The 27,161-nt window shown below is 44.7% G+C and overlaps 1 long non-coding RNA gene across 1 annotated transcript; it reads left to right on the forward strand.

Moving 5' to 3' along the window:
• The first annotated feature begins 341 nt into the window (after positions 1-341).
• LOC133498864 (uncharacterized) lies at positions 342-16,860 on the forward strand. The gene is made up of 4 exons (XR_009794482.1): positions 342-750; positions 15,025-15,595; positions 15,836-15,954; positions 16,740-16,860. It is a non-coding gene; the product is annotated as an uncharacterized LOC133498864 (long non-coding RNA).
• The last annotated feature ends 10,301 nt before the right edge of the window (positions 16,861-27,161 follow it).

Below are 27,161 nucleotides of genomic sequence, written 5' to 3' on the forward strand. Positions count from 1 at the left end.
AGTTTAAGGACGATGTTCTTCAATGTACAATTGCAAGGAATTTAGGGATTTCATAATTTACGGTCGATTATACAAGCAAAAGGCCCAACGACTTTCTAGAAATCGCTGCATGTGAGCAGCAGGCCGAAAAACAACATTAAATGCCTGTCACCTTCAATCCCTCAGGTGGCACTACTTAAAAACAATGTGTAAAAGATATCGCCACATGGGGTCAGGAAAACTTCAGAAAACCAGTGTCACTAAACAGTTAGGCGCTACATCCATAAGTGCAACTTAAAACTCTACTATGTGTTATGTTATACATTAGATATTATAACAACTACTTTACCCAGCATGCTCAGTAGGCGGATATAGAGTATATAATGGATACGGAAGTTGCCCGAAATGGGTGAACGGTACATGTTCGACAACTTGTGTGTAAACACTGGAATCCTTGAAATACGTCTCGTCTATTTGTTATATAAGATAACAAGACAACACATGGTGTCAGGAGTGGCCGTGAGCAGCTTTAGACGGAAAGTTTGCCACGGGGAAGCCACGAGAAAGAGAGAGACACCAAAAAGAAGAGTCTCCAGTGGAGTGAGTGAGATGTTTTAGCAAAGGAACACAGAAGAAAAAAAAATCACTGTGGTGTGTTACAACTACAAACGGCTCAAAGTGAAGCAGAGGACGGCGACAGATTGGGGGGAAAAAAGGATCCCGTTCCCAAATTGAGAAGTATTCAACAAAAGAAAAAGCTGTAGAGTTCAGGTAATTTACCTCACCTAGGAGCGTGGATAAGATAAATCCACCTAGCGCCATGCATGTGACTGGTAATCTTGCTGATAACTGGAAACATTTTAAGCAAAGATTTAATACAGTGAAGAAAATAAGTATTCAAACACCCTGCTATAGTGAAAGTTCTCCCACTTCATCATGGAGGGGTCTGAAATTTTCATCGTAGGTGTATGTCCATTGTGAGATAGATAATCTAAAAAGAAAAATCCAGAAATTTCAATGTATGACTTTTCAAATGATTTATTTGTGTGATACATCTGCAAATAAGTATTTGAACACCTGTCTATCAGATAGGATTATGGCCCTCAAAGACCTGTTAGTAAGCCTTTAAAAGTCCACTTCAACTCCCTGTATAATCCTGAATTAGATACACCCATGTGAGGTCGGTAGCTGCATAAAGACACCCGTTCACCCCATACAATCAGTAAAACTTAAACTTGTAACATGGCCAAAATGAAAGAGCTGTCCAAAGACACCAGAGACAAAATTGTACAACCCCACACGGCTGGAAAGGGTTATGGGGAAAGTGCCCAGCAGCTTGGTGAAAAAAGGTCCACTGCTGGAGCAATCATTATAAAATGGTAGAAGCTAAACATGACGGTCACTCTCAGTCAGAGTGGAGCCCCATACAAGATATCATCCTGTGGGGGCTCAATGATCCTTAGAAAGGTGAGGAATCAGCCCAGGACTACACGACAGGACTTGGGTCAATGACCTGAAAAGAGCTGGGACCATCGTTTCCAAGGTGACTGTTGGTAATACACTAAGACGTCATGGTTGGAAATCATGCCGAGCATGGAAGGTTCCCCTGCTTAAACCAGCACATGTCAAGGCCTGTCTTAAATTTGCCAATGACCATTTGGATGATACAGAGGAGTCATGGGAGAAGATTTTGTGGTCAGATGAGACCAAAATTGAACTTTTTGGTCATAATTCCACTAATTGTGTTTGGAGGAAGACAAATGATGAGTTCCATCCCAAGAACACCATCCCTACTATTAAGAATGGGGGTGCTAGCATCATGCTTCGGGGGTGTTTTGCTGCACATGGGACAGGACCACTGCACTGTATTAAAGAGAGGATGACCGCAGTCATGTATTGTGAGATTTTGGGGAAAAACCTCTTCCCCTCAGTCGGAGCATTGAAGGTGGGTTGTGGCTGGGCCTTTCAACATGACAATGACACGAAGCACACAAACGGGAAAACCAAGGAATGGCCCCGTAAGAAGCATATCAAGGTTCTGGGATGGCTTAGGCAGTCTCCACACCTAAACCCAATAGAACATCTTTGGAGGGAGCTGCAACTCCGTGTTTCTCAGCGACAGCCCAGAAACCTGTCTGATCTAGAGATCTGTGTGGAAGAGTGGGCCGAAATCCCTCCTGCAGTATGTGCAAACTTGGTGAACAACTAAATTTCATGTTTGACTTCTCTAATTGCAAAGAAAGGCTACTCTACCACATTATACCTATTATAGTATAGATTTAGAATATACACGAAAATACTGTATATCCTAGAATTTCTACACCGTACAGCAAAACATGTTAGAGAAGTTGCTCTGTAGTAATTACTATTAATGTTTAAGTCTCAAACTTGTTACGTCGCGTTGTAATACTAATAGTATAATGAGCTGTCGTTTATGTATATGTATATATATACAGTCACTCATTTGAAAAATGTACGGGTGTGGTCAGTCATGCTCACAGGTAAAGTTGCGAGTGTGATTAGAGATGGTCTAAAAATAACTTAGTGGATTAATATAACATAACTATAAATTAAAAATAAAATAAACAAATATATTACTGAAATAGAAAACTAAAATTTTAAACTCAGAAAGGAATGAATGAAAATTTGAAAATCCTCAGGACTTTCATCACTATAAATCTGATGTCTGTAGGAGATTACAAAGCATTGAAGGTTAAGAGCAAAATTCATCCTGGAAAAAAAAAGTGAGTGGTTATACTGGAGAATGAGTTCCTGTAAGAGGAGGTTGTATTGCAACTTTCAAACACAAAAATCGAAAGATAAGAGCATAATTGTTGATCGTGTATATGAGTGTACAACCAATCCTTGGGCTCAGTGTTTGCATAAAGCTCAATCTTTGTCAAAAGAGTGTTTGTAGTGACATCATCAAACAATGCATCTGTTCAGAATTCACTCATGGAGGATTATAAACACTGTTTCAAAGGACTTGGATGTCTACCTGGTCTACATAAAATAAACATGGATAAAAGTGTGCCTCCTGTTGTGCATCATTGCAGAAAAACTCCATTTGCATTGCAAGAAAAACTGAAAAAGGAACTGGTGTGCATGAAAAAATCATCAAGAAAGTCGATGAGCCCAACGGAATGGGTCAGCTCACTTGTTGTTCTGGAGAAGAGAATAGGTGCCCTGAGAACATGCCTAGATCCAAGGGATCTAAATAAACCAATTAAAAGAGAACATTTTCAGTTGCCACCCAGAGAAAAAATCATGGCACAATTTGCTGGAGCTAAATGGTTCAGTAAATTAGATGCTTCATCAGGATTCTGGCAAATGGGGCTTGATGAGGAGAGTTCCCGGCTGTGAACATTCAACACTCCAGAGGGAAGGTATAGATTTCTTTGTGTGCCATACGGTATTGTGTCAGGAGCTATGGTCCACCACAAAACCATACGCGTGATTTTTGAAAACATTCCTGAAGGAGAGACAATGATGGACGACATCTTTATTTGGGGCTCAACTCGAGAAGAGGACGACACCAGATTGAGACAAGTGTTGAACAAGACTAGGGAGGTGAATCTGAAGCTCAACAAAGACAAATGTGAGTTTGCAGTGAAATCACTTACCTTTGTGGGAGATGTTGTGAGTGAAGAAGGGGTGAAACCCGATCTTTGAAAAACCTCAGCTATCAACAACATTGAGAGCCCAAATAGCAAAGACGAGGTCAGATGGTTTCTGGGGATGGTCACCTACCTGGCAAAGTTTGTCCCACAACTCCCAATGCAGTGAGCACCTCTCAGGAGTCTGCTTGAGCAAAAGAATGAATGGATCTGGTCTGGTATGAGCAAGAACAGTGTTTCCTAAAACTGAAAGAGACACTGACAGAGGAACCACTGTTGAAGTTCTACAATCCACAGAAGAGCAACAGGATTTTGTCAGATGCAGCGCAATATGGCTTAGGAGCACTGCTGCTACAACATCATGAAGAGCAGTGGTTACCTGTTGCCTACGCATCCCGAGCCTTGACAAGCGCCGAGTCCAGGTATGCACAAATAGAAAAAGTGTTGTTGGCAAGTTTGTATGCATGTGAGCATTTCCATCAGTACGTTTATGGTCAGAAGTTCGAAGTGGAAACTGATCACAAACCTTTGGTGTCCATTATGAACAAACCATTAAATGACTGTCCTGTAAGGACAGAACGCACGCCAGACTGCAAAAATACGACCTGCACATGATATATACTCAATGTAAATACATGTACATAGCCGACACTCTGTCCATAGCAGTGGATAAGAAAGAAAGCGCAGACAAGGAGAAAAGTGCAGAAATACAAATATATGTTGACATGGTTGTCACGTTTCTGCCAGTAACCGAAGACAGAAAAGAGCAAATACAAAGAGAGACCATCGCACTTGAAACAATGAAAGAACTTAAGAGTACAATACTGAAAGGATGGCCTGGTAATAAAAAAGATTGCCCTGTCAAAATACAAGACTATTGGAATTGTAGAAATGAGCTCACAGTGGTGGATGAGATCATAATGAAAGGAAGTAAACTTGTTATTCCTTCATCTCTACATAAACAGCTGTTGAAAAAAAATACACGAAGGTCACCTCGGAGAGGTTAAATGCAAATGGAGAGCTAGAGAGGTAATGTACTGGCCGAGGAGCAACCAAGACATTAGCCAGACAACGGCATCATGTGAACCATGCCGTACCTACAGACCAAAACAACAAACACAGCCCCTGATGACTTATCCAGTGCCCCACCAACCCGACTACAAAGTCGGAACAGATCTGTTCGACTTCTCATACTTTCATGAATTTGGAGTACTGCAGTTGACATTGAGCAAAGCAATTTTCAGGTACCTAAAGACTGTTTGTGCCAGACACAGAGTACCGTTTGAAGTGTTTTCGGACAATGGGCCTCAATTTTCGAGCTTTGAGTTTGCTTCTTTTACCAATGAATGGGGATTTAAACTCAACACGCCAAGTCCAGCATATCCCAAATCTAATAGTCTGTCAGAAAGCTCTGTGAAGACGGTAAAAAACCTGTTAATAAAATTACAGACCATTGATGGCTTGCAGAAGAGTCTACTGATTTACCGGAGTGCACCTTTGCAAAATGGGCTGTCACCAGCACAAATGCTGATGGGTTGGCACATCCGCTCTAACCTGCCAGCAGATAAGTCCTGCTAACACCCAAAGGCTCATCCAAAATCAGAAGGTAAAGGAGGACCAAAAAGCATAACAGTGACAGTGGCATGATCGAACAGCGAAAGATCTGCCCATGCTGAACCCTAGAGATGTTGTGTGTTTCAGAGACTATTTCACAGGCACATGGAAGCAAATTGGACACGTGCAGGAGGAAGTTATTCCACGTTCCTACCAAGTCCAGATGGACAATGGACCGACCCTGAAATGGAACCACACGGACCTTCAGCTGCAGCAGAATCAGGATGACACTGTGGCCCAGGAAGCAGTTCAGCGGGACACAAGTGGATCTACCGAGCTAGCTGGCAGTGGGCCTGACTGTGCTGACAATGGTCTGCTATAGGTGCCTGCATCACCTGCAATTAAGGGACTATCAAGACTGAAGAGACATGTTCAGCCACCTCAGAGGCTGATCGAGAGCTGTTGAACATTGTGTGGAGTATTCTGAGTTGCTGTTCAGATGCAATGTAAAAAAAAAAAGTGGATTGTTGACATTTATCAGCTGTTGTCTTGATGCCTTGAGATTTGGTACCTACCAAATGTTTACGCAGATTGTTGTTAATCATTTAAAATCAGTTACAATGCTAAGAGTAAAGTTCCAACAGGAACCATATGTTAGTTTTTGTTAATTTTCTTTATAGGGGGTAAGATGTGATGTGATAGACATTACCCGGCATGCTCAGTAGCCAGATATAGAATACATAATGGATGCGGAAGTCGCCCGAAAAGGGTGAATGGTACATATTCGACAACTTGTGAATAAATATTGGAATCCTTGAAAAGGATAACAAGACAACAAACTATGCAAAGCAAAAGCCATTTATCTACAACACAGAAATGCCGCTGGTTTCTCTGGGCCCAACTTCATCTAAAATGGACTGATGAAAAGGTGTTCTGTGGTCCAATGAGTCTACTTTTCACCAAATTGTTTTGGGAAATTGTGCACACTGTGTACTCCAGGCCAAAGAGGAAAGAATCATCCGGACTGTTATGGACGCAAAGTTCAAAATCTAACATCTGTGATGTATGGGGTTATATTAGTGCCAGTGGCACGGGTAACTTATACATCTGTGAATCCACCATTAATGCTGAAAGGTGGATACACGTTTCGGACAAACATATGCTGCCATACAACCAACATCTTTTTCATGACGCCCCTCCCTTTTTTTTTTTTTAGCAAGACCATGCCAAATATATTCTGCACGTGGTAGGACAGCAAGGCTCTGTAGTAAAAGAGTGCAGGTAGTAGACTGGCCCACCTCCAGTCCAGACCTGTCTCCCATTGAAAATCTGTGGTGCATTATGAAGTGGAAAATAAGACAACAAAGACTCTGGATAATTGAACAGCTGAATCTATACTTTAAGCAAGAATGGGAAAGAATTCCACCTACAAATTAGTGTCCTCTGTCTCTAAACATTTATTAAATGTTGTTAAAAGGAAAGGTGATGTAACACAGTGGTAAACATGACCCTGTCCCAGCTTTTTTAGAACGTGTTGTAATATAACATTTTAAGTTATTTGCAAAAAACTAAGTTTATGCGTTTGAACATTACACCTCTTGTGTTTGTAGTGTATTGAATTAAATATAGGTTGATCATGATTTGCAAACCTCCATGTCACCTTATCGTGGTGGAGGGGTTTGTGTGTCCCAAGGATCTTAGGACTAAGTTAGGACTAAGTTGTCTGGGATATTACGCCCCTGGTAGCATCACCCAGTGTAAAAAGGTCCTATATGAGGGACCAGACAAAGTATGGCTCCGTAAACCCCTATGATGAGGAAAACTAATGGATTGAGGTTTCCCTTGCCCGGACGAGCATCACTGGGGCACCCCTCCGGAGCCAAGCCTGGACGTGGAGCTTGAAGGCAAGAGCCTGGTGGCCGGGCCTGCACACATTTGGCTCGGCCAGGCACAGCCTGAAAGATTAACATGGGTACCCCTTGCATGGGTTCACCATCTGTGAGAGGGGCCGTAGGGGTTGGGTGCAATCTGAGCTGGGTGGTGGCCGATGGTAGGGACTTTGGTGATCTGATCCCTGGCTACAGAAAATGGGGGGGTCGAGAAGTTCCAACTAGATGTAGTCGAGCTTACCTCCACACATGGCTTGGGCTCTGGTACCAGTCCTCTTGAAATGGGTTGACTCTGTTCCACTTTGGAGTTGCCCATGGTGAGAGCCGCCGACCAAGTGTGGATATACTTATTGTCCCTCGGCTTGGCGCCTGCACGTTGGGGTGGGTAGCCAGAGGTTAGCCACCTTCTGCCTTTGAATGGTGGGATGGGTCCTGACTGTCATTTGTGCCTACGGACCAAACAACAGTTCAGAGTACCCACCAATTTTGGAATCCTTAAAGGGAGCTCTGGAGAGCGCTCCCACTGGGGACTCCACTGTCTGCTGGGAGGACTTCGGTGAGGCCATGGAGAAAGACTTCTAGACGGCTTCGAGGCAATTCTGGTCCACCATCCAGTGTCTTAGGAAGAGGAAACAGTGCACTGTCAACACTCTACATAGTGAGGATGAGGCACTGCTGACCTCGACTCAGGACCTTTTGAGTCGGTGGGAGAATAATTGGAAGACCTCTTCAATTCCACCAACACACCTTCCAATGAGGAAGTAGGGTCTGGGTTCTCTGAGTCAGGCTCTTCTATCCCTTGCGTTGAGGTCACCAAGGTGGTTAAAAAGCTCCTTGGTTGGTGCCAGGCCCTGGGGGGTGGATGAGATTCCGAGTTCCTAAAGGCTCTGGATGTTGTGACACTGTTCTGGTTGATGTGCCTCTGTAACGTTGAGTGGACATCAGGGACAGTGCCTCTAGATTGGAAGACTGGGGTGCTAGTCCCCCTTTTTAAGAAGGAGGACCGGAGGAGGTGTTCCAAGTATAGGGGGATCACACTCCTCAGCCTCCCTGGTCAGGTCTTTTCAGGGGTATTGGAGACGAGGGTCCGTTGGGAAGTCATATCTCAGATTCAGGAGGAACAATGTGGTATTTGTCCTGGCTTTGGAACAGTGGCCCAGCTATTCACCCTTAGCAGGCTCCTCGATGGTGCTTGGGAGTTCGCCCAACTGGTTTACATGTGTCATTTAGACCTGGAGAAGGTGTTCAACCATGTCCCTTGGGGAGTTCTATGGGGGTTCTTCAGGAGTGTAGGGTACCGAACCCCCTGATCAGAATCAGAATCAGTTTTTATGGCCAAGTATGGACCGACACAGAAAGAATTTGTCCCCGGCAATCTGTGCCGCCCTGGTACGAGAAGGGCAAACAAACAAGAACCAAGAACAATATTCACTCAATAGGGAACTATTTCTTACAAGAGGCACAGTTGTCCAAAGATGCAGAGTCTTCTCGCATTTAGAGCAATTATAGTGCTTCAACCCCCCACATTATGTTACACTAATGCAATGTGCCCTGACCCAGTCGCGGTTCACCATGGAGACCAGTGCAATGACAATTGTGCAAAGGGTGCAGTTTAAAGTGATGAATTGTGTGAAAGCCTAATGTTTACAGTGGTACTTCTACTTACAAAATTAATCCGTTGCAGAACTTGTTTTATAACTTCAATCTTAGTAGAAATGTATTTTACATGTAATAGCCTAATCCGTTCCAAGTCTCCCGCCACCAAAAATAAGCGTTAAAAGTGTACATAACGTAAAGAATAATTAAAAGATTATGTTCATTTACCCTCGAAGTTGAGGAATGCAGCCCTATGGGGGCACAGGCCAGTGCAATCTGTAGGCCAGTTCCAAGCCTGAGTAAATGCAGAGGGTTGCGTCAGGAAGGGCATCCGGCGTGAAATTGTGCTAAACAAATATGAGCGTTCATCTAAAGAACCCCATACCAGATCGGTTGTGGCCCAGGTTAACAAGACCCGATAACCTGCAGGCCGTCTGTGAAAATTCAGCTACTGTGGGTCGAAGACAAAAAAGAGGAAGAAACCAGATTCTTCGGCAGAAGAAGAAGAGGAATGCACAGAGCCTGCAACTGAGTGTAGAGACTTTGAATGTTGGGACTATGACAGGAAAAGCTCAGGAGTTGGTTGACATGATGATTAGGAGAAGGGTTACTATATTGTGCATATGTTCTGGAGTTGAAATGGAAATTTTGGAAAGAACTAGATGAACTACTTCTGAGCATAGATTTGACTACTGTAATGGTCTTCTGACTGGACTCCCCTAAAAGAGTATTAAACACCTGCAGCTCATTCAGAATGCTCCAACTCGCGTTCTGACCAAAACAAAGCGGTCAGAGCATATTATCCCAATCCTCAAGTCTTTGCACTGGCTTCCAGTCAGCTTTAGAATAGATTTTAAAGTTCTGCTACTGATCTATAAATCACTAAATAATTTCGGTTCTGAATAAATGAAAGAAATGCTTACCGCATACAAACCCAGTAGAGCTCGAAGATGGACTGACTCAGTTCAAATAGTGGAGCACAGAGTCAAAAGCAAACATGGTGAAGCAGCATTTAGCCATTATGCTGCACACAAATGGAATAACTTGCCAACAGAGGTGAGATCAGCCCCAAGTGTGAATGTTTTTAAATCCAAGTTGAAAATTCTTCTTTTTCTCATGCTTTTCAGAATCAGAATCATCTTTAATGGCCAAGTGTGTAAATCAGTCGGTGCTGCCCTGGTACAATATTCAGAACAAAGAACAAGGAACAACATAGCAACAAGAACAAAGAACAAGAGACATTTCTGTTTATAGGAACTATTCCTTATAAGATGTGCAAGATGTAAAATCTATATAGATAAGTGTTTACAATGTCAATTGCGCAAAGGGAGCAGTTTAAAGTGACGAATCGTGCAGTCTACAAAAAAAATTAATTTTTTTAATATATATTATGTATTTATTTTTAGAGTATAACCACTTTTTAATCATCTTACTTGCACTGTGTGTGGTTTTAATTGTCTCTTTTAAAATATATATTGTTTGTCATTTTTATTGTTTGTATTCAGTTTTAAATGTTTTATCTCATTGTTTTCAAATGCTTTTAATCATGTAAAGCACCACGAGTTACCTCATGTAGGAAATGCGCTATACAAATAAATCTGCTTTGCTTTCCTAAAGAATGGAGGAAAAGTGTGCTCGTTCCCATTTTTAAGAACAAAGGCGATATGAAGAGTTGTGAGAAATATAGAGGAATGAAGTTGACGAGCCACATAATGAAGTTATGGAAAAGAGTAGTGGAGGCTAGACTCAGAATGGAAGAAAGTACAGTATCTGCGAGCAACAGTATGATTTCATGCCAAGAAAGAGTACCACAGATGCATTATTTGCCTTGAGGATGCGAGTGGAAAAGTACAGAGAAGGTCAGAAGGCGCAACATGGTGTCTTTTTGGATTTAGAGAAAGCTTATGACAGATTGCCAAGAGAGAAACTGTGGTACAGCATGCGTAAGTCTGGTGTGGCGGAGAAATATGTTAGAATAGTACAGGACATGTATGAGGGCAGCAGAACAGCGGTGAGGTGTGCCATTGGAGTGACAGAAGAATTTAAGGTGGAGGTGGGACTGCATCAGGGATCAGCTCTGACCCCCTTCCTGTTTGCGGTAGTTATGGATAGGCTGACAGACGAGGTTAGACTGGAATCCCCTTGGACCATAATGTTCGTAGATGATATTGTGATCTGCAGTGAAAGCAGGGAGCAGGCGGAGGAACAATTAGAAAGATAGAGGTACGCACTGGAAAGGAGAGGAATGAAGATTACCCGAAGTAAAACAGAATATATGTGCATGAATGAGAGGGAGTGAGGGGGAAGAGTGTGGCTGCAGGGAGAAGAGATTCCGAGGGTGGATGACTTCAAATACTTGGGGTCAACAATCCAGAGCAATGGTGAGTGTAGTAAGGAAGTGAAGAAATAGGTCCAAGCAGGTTGGAACAGCTGGCGGAAGGTGTCTGGTGTGTTATGTGACAAAAGAGTCTCTGCTAGCACGAACGGAAAAGATTATCAAACATTGGTGAGGGCAGCCATGATGTTGTGATGATTAGAGACGGTGGCACTGAAGTTAAAACAAGAAGCAGAGCTGGAGGTGGCAGAAATGAAGATGTTGAGGTTCTCTGTTGGAGTGAGCAGGTTGGATAAGATTCGAAATGAGCTCATTAGACGGACAGCCAAAGCTGGATGTTTTGGAGACAAGGTTCGAGAAGAGCTGACTTTGATGGTTTGGACATGTCCAGAGACGAGAGTGTGAGTATATTGATAGAACCCTGCTGAGGATAGGGCTGCCAGGCAAAAGAGTGAAAGGAAGACCAAAGAGAAGGTTGATGGATGTTGTTAGGGAAGACATAAGGGCAGTGATTGTTAGAGAGGAAGATGCATGAGATACCTAACCCAAGCTGAAAGGAAAAGAAGACCATTGGCATTGACCAGGGATGCTAAGAGAAAGGTGCATGACAAGGCATCGTAGAGGGGATGGAGGAGGTGGCACACACTAAAATTGATAAATTCCACAAACTTTGGATTCAAAACAAACATTAACATTATCTTTCAATGTTTTGTGAAGTACCAATCCAAGGATGTTTGCCATTGACTGCTTTTCATAATTTTGCAGAAATGTGCAAGGCAAACATCATTGAAGTGCGAAATAGCCCGACTCGTTAATACATTCTCCAGATGATTCTTTTAAATAAATTCAGAAATGTCATGGAATTTCGTCAACACTTCTTTTATTCTGGCTGATAGATTAGTGGTTGCCTTCTCCTCTACGTTGCAAACTGCTCCTGCATTGCCGTATTTTGTATCGTATTGTAATCTGTGCCAGACTAATTTGAAGTCGGTAGCATCTCCTCACAGAAGCTGACATATTCATGAATTAATTTAGGTTATTCACTGAATTTTCAGACACTCCTGTCTGTCCAGTCAGAGCAGCTTTGATTTTAATTTTGCCTCGTTGGTTCACTTTTTAACACATTTTTACCAAGGGTTTCGCGCACTTAAGTACTTGCCTGTATATAGGTCTTAAATAGATTAAAGGGCTACTGTCATGAAATGGATGACTTTTAGTATGTTATTAATGAAAAAACGGCATGCAACCCATGCGTTTTTTCACCACAAAACATATTTTTGACGTATACAGCTTTTTCTAACTCCCGCCATGAAAATCCTCTCGAGGGATTTGTTTTCGAGAAGAACCAGGAAGTGACATAAAGGACAGAAGCGCCCCCAAGAGGACTCGTTTGTTTCCATTAGTTTCACCTCCGGGAAGGTAGCTCGTTGTTCCTTCGTGTTAGCCAAAATGCCGGCTCGTTGCATTGCTGGACGTTGCTTGAACACTCGGGAGGATGGATTTACCCTTCATAAGTTTACAAGAGACACAGTTCGTCGTGAAAAATAGACTGCACGGGTGCAGAGGACGAGAGCTTTGTGGCTTCCAAATGACAGGCAGGTGTGTATACAGCTACTAAACAAAATAATAGCTTGGGGCGGACCATGTAATCGGTTTCTCATAACGTTACAAAAGATCCGTGTATGAAATATATCGATGTGCGCGTCGGACGGGGTCGGGCTGCTGCGTCGCTTCGCCAGCGAAGGCTGCACTCTGGGCTGGCGCACGGTGGGGGCTCTGAAGAACCCAGCCAAGAATGCCTCACTCAGTCACGTGCGCGCAGTAAAGCACCCCAGCTCAACGGTGTTGTTCATCGCGTACTGCGGCGGCTATGAACAACCCCCTAAAGAAGCATGGCTCGGCTCCATTATAAGCCACCACAGAGTCGAAAATGAGCCACACCGGCTGAGGCGCCGCGTTCGGTGGTCACGGGTTCTGCGAAGGCTGCGCGTCGGGCTTTGCGGACGTTGGCGGCTCCGAAGAACTCAGCCGAGAATGCCTCACTCAGCCGCGTGCGCGCAGTAAAGCGCCCCAGCTCGACGGTGTTGTTCATCGCGTACTGCAGCGTCTATGAACAACCCCCTAAAGCAGCATGGCTCGCCTCTATCTCACTCAGCCGCGTGCGACAACAATGCAGGAAAGCGGCCCGGCTCAACGGTGTTGTTCATCGCGTACGGCAGCGGCTATGAACAACCCCCTAAAGTTAAAAAAAGTTAAACTCTCTAATGGTTAGCAAGTAATTTCTTGTGTACTTGAGTTGGTGCAGCGTCAGGAGTGATGCGGACTTTGGATCGATCCGTTGTGGTAAAAAGGAGCTAAGTTGAAAGGTAAACCTCTAAATTTAACGGTCAATCCAAGTTAACCTATGGACACGAGTTGTGGGACCGAAAGAACAAGATCTCAGATACAACCGGCCAAAATGAGTTTCCTCCGCAAGGTGTCCGTGTTCTTCCTTAGAGATAGGGTGAGAAAGTTTGCTCATCTGGGAGAGTCTCAGAGTCAATTCCCCACTCTTTGCATTGAAAGGAGACAGATGAGGTTGTTGGTTCATCACATTTCTATGCCTCCTGCACTTGGTGAGGTATTCCGGGCACGTGCCACTGGAAGGAGACCCCGGGGAGGACCCAGGACACGCTGGAGAGACTATGTCCTTCGGGTGGCCTGGAAATGGGAACTCCCCCTGGAAGAGCTGGATTCACTGGGTGGGGTGGAAGTCTGGACGTCCCTGTTAAAGCTACTGCCCCAATGACCCACTCTTGGATAGGTGGTAGACGATGAATGAATGATTTGCAAATCATTATATTCTGTTTTTGTTTAACACAATGTCCCAACGTCTTTGGAATTGGGTTTGTAAGTTGAATATCTTGAAGAGCTCAATAATGTTTGCAGTTCCAGTCAAGAAAGTGAAATTCACATTTTCTATTGCGTCATTAAACATTTTAAAATATTTGAAGTCCTAAATATTTCACGTCTTTATTTAATACAGGGAGGAGTAGATGCAAATAAATACATTTACCACATACAACTATATACATATTATACGTCTAACCTGAGACTAACTTCAGTAGGTGATTTTTGCATCTTTACAGGTCTACCGACACGTAAAGCAGCATTTTTAGTATGCTTTTAATCAAAAAAAAGCAGCCGGAATGGACCCATCCGTTTTTCATCATACGTCATAATGTTGTCGTATATGGATTTTTGCATCTCTCGCCATGAAAATCTTCTCGAGGCATTCGTTTTGGAGAAGAAGGAGGAAGTGATATTTTTTCCAGACGCCCACAGTGGCGCGTTCGTGTGTTTATACCAGCTTTACCAGCGGGAAAGTAGCTTTTTTTCCCCTGTGTTTTAGGCAAAATACCCTCTCGTATTGCTGGATATTGCTCAAACACTTGGGAGGATGGATTCACTCTTCACTCGTTTCCAAAAGACCCTGTTCGTTGTGAAAAATGGATTGCACAATTGCAAAGGACAAGAGCTTTGTGGGTTCCAAATGACAGGTAGGTGCGTGTCGAGCTCTTGAAAAAAAAAAAAAAAAAATGGGTGGGGGGGAATGACATAATCCTCTCAGAACGTAACAAAATATCTGCGTCATAATAACGTACGTAAGTCAGGGGTGCTAAATGTGTTGATGTGCAAGGGCCAGTGTTGTTCATTTCCACAATTGCTGGCATTGTTCATCGCTGTAGCGGAGGTGGATCAGGCGGGGAGGTGGTTTGGCCATGTGCAGGAGAAGAAAGGAGCTCTCCCCCCACCGGCCACCGGAAGTAGAAAGTAGTTATTTTGCCCAGCATGGCTCTTGATTACGCTACATACTGTCATACATACTGTCGGGGAGTCTTTTGTTAGTTAGAAGTGATCCACATATCATCTAAATATGGCTTGAAACAATAGGGTAATATTGCCCCAGTCACTTCACTCAATTGTTAGGTGTTCTCTTCTTTGAAAAGAGCTTCCGTGTTAAAAGGGGCGTCGGAAAAATCTGAAAATCTCTATTGTTCGTCTCTCATTTCAGGTGGCACAGCGTCTTCTCAATGGCGACTATCCCAGTGTGACATCTGTAAATGACGATGCAGGCAATATGGCTGCCACTGGGATGTCGAGTGAGACTTCTGCAACTTTGCGCATGAATGACACGCTCTCCACTGTTTTTTTTTCTCATATAGACAATGAGGTGAAAAATATTACATGTAATTTCATCACAATATAAATTTTTAAATGTATAACGGAATGTCGGTAGACTGAAATATTGCACATAAAAGGCAAGTGCAAAATGCCGTTTTGGGTTTTTTTTGCAGCAGGGAGGTGGTGCAGAAAAATAATAAGAGGTGACAAAGAGGACCAATCTTCCGCTCGTAAAAAGCTTGGAAATGCCAGGAACAAAAATTATTTTGTTTATTCACCATTGGAATTTTAGAGCTTTAGAATGGTTTTGTATTGCAGATGACTTGGAACCAGTCACAAAAATGAGTCAGTTTGGACATCACCTGTGACAGAACTCCATTCAACTCTGCCTTTCTTGGATTTTGGGTCATTTCAGCACCGTGTAACAGCTGGTTCTAGCCTCCCCCAAACCTTTTATTCAGGTGAGTGGTGACTGTCACTAGGTTAAATTGTAATGTTAGCCAGTCTGCCCCATTCCCTTGTTAACAGGACAAACTAGTAAATCAAACAAAACATGTCTCGGCCACATTCAGAACCCAATTAAGAGCAATGTGTTGAAAGATGACATTTTGTAAAGCAGTTACTTAAAATCATTCAAGTAATATGTGCAAAAATCGGACCTTGACAGAGCAGAACATAGTGAACTATTTTCTTCACTTCAGGTGTTTATACCATGGATGACCTGAAAGTTTGCAAGAGCATGGATGCATCAAGTTTATGTGGCTGGGTTCACGATATGGGAGCTGTTGTCAGAAATGGATACCAACTAGTCAGTGGAAAGGTCCGTGTTTACATCTCATATGAGTTCCATTTCATTGCACTTTTCTCAGTTCAATGTAGATGTTCCCACTATAGCTTCTTAGCAAATCCAATGATTTAATTCATGTACATCTAAAACTATGTAATGTTTGTGAGGGCCGGCACTGTGGATCAGCTGGTGAAGCGTTGGCCTCACAGTTCTGAGGTCCCCGGGTTCAATCCCAGACCCGCCTGTGTGGAGTTTGCATGTTCTCCCCGTGCATGCGCGGGTTTACTCCGGGCACTCCGGTTTCCTCTCACATTCCAAAAACATGCAACATTAATTGGACACTCTAAATTGAGTGCGGTTGTTTGTCTATATGTGCCCTGGAATTGGCTGGCAACCAGTTCAGGGTGTACCCCGCCTCCTGCCCGTTGACAGCTGGGATAGGCTGCAGCACTCCCCGCGACCCTTGTGAGGATAAGCGGTGAAGAAAATGGATGGATGGATAATGTTTGTGAGGCCAGGAGTAATTTAATGATCATTTGCAACTTATAATTTGACAGTTAAGTAACACCAAGCAGGAAAGAGTAGAATTAATTTCTTTTTATGTTTCCATCTCTTTGTACTGCATATATTTTCAAAATCATAATATTTGAAATAGACATTTTTTTCCAATAAAATGTAAATTTCTCTAGCCTACATTCTTTTGTGAAATTTATTTGCTACAATAATGATAGGTGAAAATATTCAGTAATATATAAATGTGGATGATACTTAATACATGTATACATGCATGTATGTTAAAAACTCCAATATCTTTACAGGTTCTCCATTCCCAAGCATTGCAAGAAAAGCCCCTGAGGCCTTGGGTGATTGCTGAACAAAGTGGGAAAATTGTTGCTGTACATTGCGAATGCAAGGCTGGCCTGGGAGAAGCTTGTTCACATATTGCTGCACTTCTGTTTTGGGTTGAAGCCAACATCAGGATACAGGACTCGAAGTCTGTCCCACAAGAGAAAGCATACTGGAAGTTGCCAACACCTCCTCAAAAGTAGTCAATACAAAAAAAAAAAAAAAAAAATCCTTTACCTGCCGACCCGAGTTTTCTTAGTCTCTGTTACTGGAAACACGACAATTTTTTTTCTAGCCTTGTCACAATGTTTTGACCATATAAATGTGTGTAACCACTTACATAACGAAGTGCAAAAAACAAAAAAAAAAACACAATTGTACTTCAAAATTGTATTGTCTCATTCTCCATCTAACATGTCAGGCTGTTTGGTTCTATTTGTAACAGTTACCCAGTGTATTTCAAACAAAAACCTGTGTGTGTGTAATATATATGTACAAATTTACATGAATTGCAATAAATGCCTTCCAAATGTAACAGATTTTTGTTTTCAATTTAGAGGTGTTGATATTATCTTTAAATAAAATGTTCAAGGAAGAATGCAAAGTCGATTATCTTAAGCTTATAAAGCACGCTTGGGTATTATATAATTCTACAAAGACATGCACTTAAGAATGATCTTCACATTTTTATAAATAAAGGGACACATTTTATTTCTTGTCATCGTCTTCTACTTCTCTTTGGAGAACTAAGGAGCCTCCCTCATATGAGACTAGCGCTTCTGAGGACCATCCTCAGGCGCCTCAAGTGACTCAACAACAACAGCAGCAACACAAGCAACACTATCTGAATTGCATTCAAGTTGTTGGGTCCAAACACGGATTTGCTGCTGACTAACGTGGACTCTGGAAAGTAGCTCTTGACATGCTTTCTTCCATCATTGCAATTTACACAACAGAACTTTCTCTCTCCAGAAAGGCTGTCCAGTTTGCCGAAAACTGCAGTGCTCATCTTTTTTTTCTTTGAGCGATCGTTGTCAAAAATGCCGGCGCACATGACTGTCACACTAAACTACAGCAAACCCACGAAGACAAAACTGTCTCTGCCTCATATGTGTTGCTTACGCAACAGAAATGACATGTACATTATGTTGTTATGAGGGCTATGCGAGCTATATGCAACTATCAAAATAGCCACATATGGCTCGTGAGCCATAGTTTCCCAAGCCCTGCTACCAAGGCTAGTTAAAAGGTAGCAGCGTTGATAACAAAGCATTGCAAATCTTTCAGTGAGGGTGAATTTATCGAAGATTGCTTGATGACTACTGTGAAGAAAATCTGTCTGAAGAAGCTGCAAGAGTTTGCGAAAATCTGCCTGGCACGTAACACTGTGGCACACAGAATTGAAGAAATGTCATCAGCCATCAAAAGACAATTGGGAGTCTTCTCTCTATCTAATCTATTCGTGAAATGCACCTAAAAATACCACAGACACTGAGTTTCATGCGATATGGGAATGCACACTAATTCAATGTTTTTGGTCTTTGGTTACACAAGAACTCTTGGCTTTTGAATTACAGGATTACACGTTCCCCAAGATTGTATGGACTTGGTGACTTAACCATAATCGACCTCCCGAATAAATATGAACAATCATTACTCTTAGTGTTAACTTTCACTTAGAAAACAATTGTATTAAACTGGACAGTGACAAAATTTCCTCATAGAATATACTGCGTTAGAAACAAACAGCAGAATGAAAATAATCTATTACGTATATCCGTATAGTTGATTACCTTTCCTTAATATGCTAAATCTTGATCAGTGGTCGGGAACCTATGGCTGGCGAGGTTTTGATAGTTGCATATGGCTCCCGGAGCCCTCATCACGATATACTATACACGTGATTTCTGTCGTCTAGGGAACGCAAATGACGCAGAGAAGGTTTGTCCTAGTGGGGTTACTAAAGTTGAGTGTGGCAATCGATTTCCACAGGCACAAAAGAGTCGTGTTGGAACAACTAATTATGGAGACGCTTTAGACAAAGGTCGTCAAAGAAAAAAATATGAGGAGTACTGAAGTTGGACAGCCTTTGTGGAGAGGGAGGGTTTGGTTGAGTCTAAATTCACAGATGGGCAGTATGCCAAAGCATTCGTACTTGATGTTGCCAAGAGACTTTTTTCGACTGACGTCACATACCTTCTGGTTTAGAACGAGGTCGCCATTAGGTTGGGTGAACTTGAGTAAACAAACCGTAACTAAGCAGGAATCATTTCAGAAAGGCGTATGAATGGGGGAGCACTGATATTTTATCGGTTGCTCAAACGAAAGTGGGCACGGACACCCGCACAGCCCGGGCTGGAGCGGCAGGATCATGAGAGTACCTCCCCTCAAAGGCACAGCTCCCAGACGTGCCTAAATGAAAGAAACAGACAATAATTAACACAGGCAGGGGTGAGCGGAAGGGGGGTCCGGAGGAGGGCACGCCCCCCCCCGAACCCCAGCGGCGACCGGGTTAATGATTTTGGTGATCGGGAACGGACCAACGAACCTGGGAGCAAGTTTGAGGGATTCCATCCGCAGCGGTAGATCCTTGGTGGAGAGCCATACTCGCTGCTCCACCCTGCGGCTCTCCTCTTGCGGTCCGCTGCGGACTTGTAGATGTTGCCCATGCGCAGCAGTGTCCTCCGGGCTGCCTCCCAGGTCCGTCTGCAGCGCCGTACCACTGTCAGGGCCGACGGCACCGCAGAGTCTGTGGCCAATGAGGGAGACAGAGAGGGAGGATAGCCGTGCACAACGTGAAGTGGAGCCATACCGGTTGAGGTGGAGGGTAGGGAGTTGTGGGTATACTCAACCCATTTGAGGTGCTGGCTCCACGTGCTCTGGTCCCTAGATGCTAAGCATCGAAGTCCGGTCTCTAATTCCTGATTTACCCTCTCTGTTTGGCCGTTAGACTCAAAATGATGGCCCGAAGTTAGACTAGCCGAAGCGCCAATGAGGGTGCAGAATTCCTTCCAGAAGCGGCCGCTGAATTGCGGGCCTCTGTCCGAGACGATGTCCTGGGAGAACCCGTGGTAGCGGACTACTTCGTCAAACACCAGCTGAGCTGTCTGCTTGGCTGACGGGATCTTCGGAAGTGGCACGAAGTGAACCATCTTGGAGAATTGGTCCACTACAGACAGCACAACTGTGTTTCCCTGAGAGGGCGGTAGGCCGGTGACGAAGTCCAACGCGATGTGTGACCACGGGCGGAAAGGGATGGACAGAGGCCGCAACTCACCCACAGGTCGTAAACGGGACGTCTTATTGGCCTCACACACCTGGCAGGCATTGACGAATTCCTTCACGTCTTTGCTGAGGTTGGGCCACCAGAATCTCTGCTCGACCACTGTCAGGTTCACCAATCAGACATTCATTAAACAGGACAAAAAAGGAAGCAAAAACACCAGTTCAAGTCTCGCGAGGAGAGAGGAGAGGAACTGTCTCGTACAATTCTCAACTGCACTCTCTGATTATCTTCTCCTCAGCACCTCTATTTATTTAGTTTTAAGACGCCCCTTATTTAGATGGATGTTACAAAAAGGAGATGACAAGCAAAACAGTTTGAAACAAGGTGTACATGTTTGTTCATGTGCGTGTGCATGTGTGGAAGATTGCTGAATACATGTGTGGCAGCAGTTCTAACAGTTCTGATGATTAGATGTTTTTGTTCTTGCTATCTCCTGCTAGGAGGCTGCCACGTTATCTAGAGCAGAGCAAAGCAGTTCTTAATTGGAAGCAGATGTGTGATAATTATGATCACAATTATTCCTACAACCACACAATGTGTTTTTGCCATACCCGGGTGGCAGACTGTCTTCTTTCGAATGGGCCCAATTGACGACGTCTCCCCGAAGTGATGGAACGACGAACAGGCGATCAGACGGACAATCTGCGGGAGGCGGCGTCTGTCCCATGGCCTCCTTCTCCCGCGACTCGACTGCCCAGGTGAAGCCGGACACAAAGCACGCCTCTGGCAGGATAGGAGCCGCTACTGACTCCGTGCGCCCCCCTCTCGTGGATCCTTGAGAGGGCTTGCCATTTTTGGAACATGGACGGAAGGACAAAGTGAAGCGGAAGCGGGTGAAGAAGAGAGCCCACCTGGCCTGGTGGGCGTTCAATCGCTTCGCGGTCCTCAGGTACTCTAGGTTTTTGTGGTCGGTGAGGACCACGAACGGTACTTGTGAGCCCTCCAGCCAGTGCCGCCACTCCTCCATAGCCGTCTTGACCGCCAGCAGTTTGACGTGCGGGTCCTAGTTTCTCTCTGCCGGGGTTAGCTTCCTAGACAGGAACGCACACGGGTGGATCCATCCGTCTTTGGGACTCCTCTGCGACAAAATGGCTCCAATTTCCGAGTCACACGCGTCCACTCAGTTCAGCAACTTGAATCCCTCTGTCCTCCTGAGCAGCGAGACACTGCTTGTGACAGTCCTCACCCCATGCGATTATCCGACCTGTGACCCAGTCAATGTGGGGGTTGTCTCTTGAGCCATGGGATTATATCACTGCTGCTAGAGTTAAAAACGTGGAAACTAATGCGCTCTGTGTGCGTGTCCGGAAAGTCCATATGTAAGGTTTGTGTGCGGTGTGTAACCTGGCAGAGGAACTTGCCGTTGGCGGCATAAGCAATACGAAGATGCTGTGTGGGGAAGGCCACCGCACGTAACGGTTCAACCACACGGGAATTTATTAGGTTAGCGTCTGAACCGGAGTCACTGAACCCGGTCACTAGGCATGAGGGAGAGTCCGTTCCTATGGTGAGGTGCAAAAACGACCACCCTGACTCAGCGACAGTATACCGCACACTCACCGGTGTATAAATCCTAAGGTCGGAGCGCTTCAGTCGAACCGGGCAGCGAGCCATTAAGTGTCCAAGATGACCACAGTCGAAACAACGCCCTTCTTGTCGCCGGCGTATGCGCTCCTCCGCTGAGCTGCCGAGCCCCTCCACTTGCATGGGTTCCGACGTAGTAAGCAGCGTAGGCGGCCGGGAAGCGACCGAGCTGAGCCTCTCCGTCTCCTCCTCGGTCATGCCATCCATCTGCCTCTGCACGGCCAAGCGCTGATCCACCTTGAGGGCCAGTGCGATAACGGCGTCCAGCGAAGGAGGAAGATCCACGGCAACTAGGTGACAACGGATCTGTGGGGAAAGTCCCTGGTAGAAGACGTCTTGGAGAGCCTCCTTGTTCCACCGGCTCTCGGCGGCTTCGATAGCGTAGTCTGACACGCGGCGATGGAATTGGCGAATTGTCATAAGTGAGGCCGCCGCCTTGAGTTCCGGAGCCGCGTACTCGAATACTTGGGTGAGCGCACAGACGAACGTCGTCCATGAACGGCAGATCTCCGAGTTGCGACTCCATTCTGCTGTGGCCCACGCCTCCGCCCTTCCAGTCATGTGGGAAATGACGAAGGCGATCCGGGAGCGGTCCGTGGGGAAAGTGGACGCCTACAGTTCGAAATGGAGGTCGCACTGCGCAAGGAAGGGCTTGACGTCGCCTGAGAAACTTTCCGGTCGGGAAAGCGGAGTTATGCTGGCATGGAAAGACTCCGTAACATGCGGAACAGGTGGACTCGGAGCGACAGGCGGAGTGTCCATCATCGGCGTAGCAGCCGCGCTATCTTGGGATGCTAGCCACGGCTCCAGCCGGGAACAGATCTCATCGAGACGTTGATTCGTTACCTGAACTGTAACGAGCAGCGGATGGCTTCGCAGTCGGCTGGGTCCATGTTGTGGCCAGATCGTTCTGTCACGAACTGGCGGGGGACTAGTTGTCCCCCGTGTCCTATAAGTACCGGGTGTAATCAGCCAAAACAGGGTGCAGGTGTGTGCCGACTAATTGGCTGGCCACCCCCAGCTTGGGCAGGATGCCAGGAGCATGACATAATCACCATATTTGGTGAATCAAGAAATCGCTTACATAGAATCTGTCAGAGAATGTGAAGTCGGGTACAAGGTCTCAAGACCCAAAGGATCATCCCACGGTCCCAAGAAATTCAAGAAGAAATCAGAAAAAAAGTGATTTAAATCCATCAGTCTGGAAAAAGTTATGTGACAACAACGGATAGTCCTTCAGTGAGCGTGAACATTAGGGCTGAATCATTAACTGAAGGAAGAAGCACTTTAATGAATCTGTGAAAAAGAACAAAAAAATACGAAAATTAATCTTTCGAACACATCCTTTTCATGAACTGATTCTAGTCAGTTGCCACAGTAGACAACAATTCAGAGCTTTCAAATTCCATCTCGCCTGTGTGGAATTTGTATGTTCTCCTCGCAAGTGTGGGTTTTCCCTGAGCACTCCGCTTTCCTTCCACTTCCCCAAAACATCCGCACCCCCAAAGTTGACCTAAAACAAAAAAAAATCAGGAAAACCCTTTTACCAATAATATAATAATATAATGTGCACCACCAATTTGCTGCTACCCATATGCTCAAAATATTGGGAATTATTTGTATTTATATTTTGTTAGGTTTGTACTTGTATTGTTTTTCAAAAAACTGTCCGTACAACAATCATTAACAATAATCATTGTGCACATGATGATGTAACAATAATATAATCTCGGGACATGCTCAGGACACGCTTGTCCTGGTCCCTGTAATTGTCAGAACAGAATCCCTCAACCAACTAAAATAAATGCGCAATGATGGCATAAATTTTTTTTATTTTTCATCCTTACCTAAATATAATGCGCTCTATTAACTTTTTTAAAATATTTTTGGAAAAATATGCGCATTATTTTTGAGAAATTATGGTATATTGCATATTGTACAGTTCATGGATAATGAGCTCTCAAGTATAATGTTCACCCCCAAAATTGATTCGACTCCGATGTATAATGCATAATCAATTGAGATGAAGAATTAAAATGCAATATATGTTATTAGAGGTTAGGGCACGGTGGGTCAGCTGGAAAGTGTTGACCTCACACTTCTGAGGACCCGGGTCCATTCCCGGAACCACCTGTGTGCAGTTTACATGTTCGCCCCATGCCTGCGTGGGTTTTCTCAGGGCACTCCGGTTTCCTCCCACATCCCAAAAACATGCAACATTAATAGGACACTCTAAACGATTCCAGTCTATCCTCATCCTCCACGACCCAACCATTACCACTGCAAACAGGAAGGGATTCAGAGCTAATCCCTGATGCACTCCCACCTCCACCTTAAATTCTGTCATACCTACAGCACACCTCACCACTGTTCTGGTGCCCTCATACATGTCCTGTACTATTCTGACATATTTCTCCGTCACACCAGACTTGCACATGCGGGACTTTGTTCCTCTCTTGGTATTCTGTCATCGGCTTTCTCTGGATCCACAAAGACACAATGAAGGTCCTTCTGACCTTCTCTGTACTTTTCCACTAGCATCCACAAGGTAAATAATTCATCTGTGTAACTTTTTCTAGGCATGAAACCATACTGTTGCTCGCAGATACTTAATTATGTCCTAGGTCTGGCCTCTGATACTCTTTCCTATATTACTTATTCCTCTATAATTCCCACACCTCTGTACATCGCCTTTGTTTTTAAAAATGGGAACTAGCGCACTTTTCCTCCATTCTTCTTTCTCATCTTCTCGCTCGCTGTTATTTTGTTGAATAGGTTGGTCAAAAACCCAACAGCCACCTCACCCAATTGCTTCCATACCTTCACTGGTATGTCATCGGGACCCACTGTCTTTCAGAACAGAACACACTTTCTGTAACAGAAGAGTCTCTGCGAGGATAAAATATTTTCATTCTGATCAGTGCCTTTCTAACTTCCCCCTTACTAATCATTGCCACTTCCCGGTCATTCACACTTGCCTCTTCAACTCAACCTTCTCTCCCAATTTCTTCATTAATTTACTTCTCAAAGTACTCTTTCCATCTACTTAGCACACTACTGGCACCAGTCAACATTTCCATTGCTATCCTTAATCACCTTTACTTGCTGCACATCCTTCCTATCTCTATCCGTCTGTCCGGCCAACCTGTAAAGATCCTTTTCTTCTTCTTTCGTATCAGTCACGACGCATCCGAACGAAGGTAGGACCCAAATGCAGGGTTCATCAGATGCAAGGTAGTTCGGGGAAAAACGTTTATTATTAGAAGGTTGGGGAGATTGGGCAGGTAGTCAGGTGCAGCAGCGGTAGTTGGGATGTTGGACGAAGAGAGCAGGTGAGCGGGCAGGCAGGAGTCGGTACACGGGAGATCGATCAAGGCAGACAAAACTGTCAAAGGAGTCAGGGTTACAGGGTCGGTCGGAGAACAGGCGAAGGTCAGTACACATGGGTTGACAATCAGGGATCCGAGAGTGCTGGAACGGGACATTAACCTCAACGATCTGGCGGAGCACCAGTCGTCATCGGGGTCCAATATATACACGGGATAATCAGCCCACATGAGGCGCAGGTGTGTGCGTCCCAATTAGCGCGAATGCGCGGGCACCCGCACAGCAGAGCGGCATTGATCGTAACCTGGTGTACATCGCATCATATGCCTTGTGTTTAGCCTTTGCCACCTCTACCTTTTCCCTATGACGCATCTCAATGAATTCCTTTTGCATCTCAATCCTCTCCGTGTCCCACTTCTTTGCTAATCTCTTTCCTTGGATGACTTCCTGTATTTTGGGGTTCCACCACCAAATCTCCTTCTCCCCTTTCCTACTAGAAGACACCAAGTATTCTCCTGCCTGTCTCTCTGATTGCCTTGTCCTAGTCCAGTCTTCTGGGAGCTCTTCCTGTCCATCAAGAGCCTCTCTCACCTCTTTTTCATTTCTCAGCTTCAACCACATGGTTCTCTGCTTTACCTTTGCCTTCTTAATCTTCCTACCCACCACCAGAGTCATTCTACACACCACCGTCCGATGCTGTTGAGCTACACTCTTCCCTACCAATAACTTACAGTCAGTAACCTTCAGATTACATCGTCTGGACAAAATATTATCCACCCGGGTGCTTCTACCTCTGCTCTTGTGGGTCACTCTACAGTGAAGAAAATAAATATTTGAACACCCTGCTATTGCAAGTTCTCCCACTTAGAAATCATGGAGGAGTCTGAAATTTTCATCCTAGGTGCATGTCTACTGTGAGAGAGATAATCGAAAATGAAAAATCCAGAAATCACAATGTATGATTATGTTCACGATTTATTTGTGTGATACAGCTGCAAATAAGTATTTGAACACCTGTCTATCAGCTAGAATTCTGACCTTCAAAGATCTGTTAGTCCGCCTTTAAAAGTCCACCTTCACTCCGTGTATTATCCTGAATCAGATGCACCTGTGTGAGGTCGTTTGCTGCATAAAGACGCCTGTCCATCACACAAAATCAGTAAGACTCAAACTTGTCACATGGCCAAGACCAAAGAGCTGTCCAAAGACACCAGAGACAAAATTGTACAAATCCACACGGCTGGAAAGGGCTACGGAGAAATTGCCAAGCAGCTTGGTGAAAAAAAGGTCCACTGTTGGAGCAATCATTAGAAAATGGAAGAAGCTAAACATGACAGTAATCATCAAAAACATGATGGTCAGTCTCAATCGGAGTGGAGCCTCATGCAAGATATCACCTCGTGGGGTCTCAATGATCCTTCGAAAGGTGAGGAATCAGCCCAGGACTACACGACGGGACTTGGTCAATGACATTAACTGATGGCACCCTACGTGTTATCAAGTGGGCTTCCTTCTGTCATCAAGTGTTTCGCTAATAGACCGAAAACACTCTCGAGAGGGTTCAGCAGTGAATCCCAGCATCCCAGGTTCATTATCATCATCAATTCTACTCCAAGCCCAATTGTTGTCTTTCCTCTTTAACCTCAGCCACTGGCTGGCCTTTTCCACCACTTTGGCGAGATCTCTGACTGCCTGCCGATGGGCCTTCCCTCGGACTCCCATCTCTTTGAGGAGGCCATAAACCCTCTGCAGCCTACTTCCACCAGGCGTAGCACTGCTCTCCAGCCTTGCAGTTTCACTTCGGCTGCAGGTCCTGCATACCTCAGCCGCTTTCGTTCATACGGCTCCTCGACTGCTCTCTCCCAGGGCACTGTGAGCTTGATGATGTAGATGAGCTTGAGAGAGACAGACAAGCGTTTCTCCAGAACACCAGTGAAACACTTCAGCACTTTGTTGTGCCACCAGGTGTCAGGGCCTTGAGTAAGGCTGGTCTTGCAACCAACCAGGATTTGCTTCAGTGTTCTAGGACTAGGGCATAATAGGAATGTGGGATCTTTGGCATACCACTTGTTTATGCTCGTGGGAAAAGGCAAGACATAATACACAGCCCTTAGTGCCCTGAATGCCTCCATCTACCACAGCTCTTTCCAGGTGATCTTCCTTGCCTCCCCTCCTTCAAAGGCCAACCACTGCCCTT

The sequence above is a fragment of the Syngnathoides biaculeatus genome, chromosome 4 (genome assembly GCF_019802595.1).
Source record: "Syngnathoides biaculeatus isolate LvHL_M chromosome 4, ASM1980259v1, whole genome shotgun sequence".
NCBI classification, from domain to species: domain Eukaryota; kingdom Metazoa; phylum Chordata; class Actinopteri; order Syngnathiformes; family Syngnathidae; genus Syngnathoides; species Syngnathoides biaculeatus.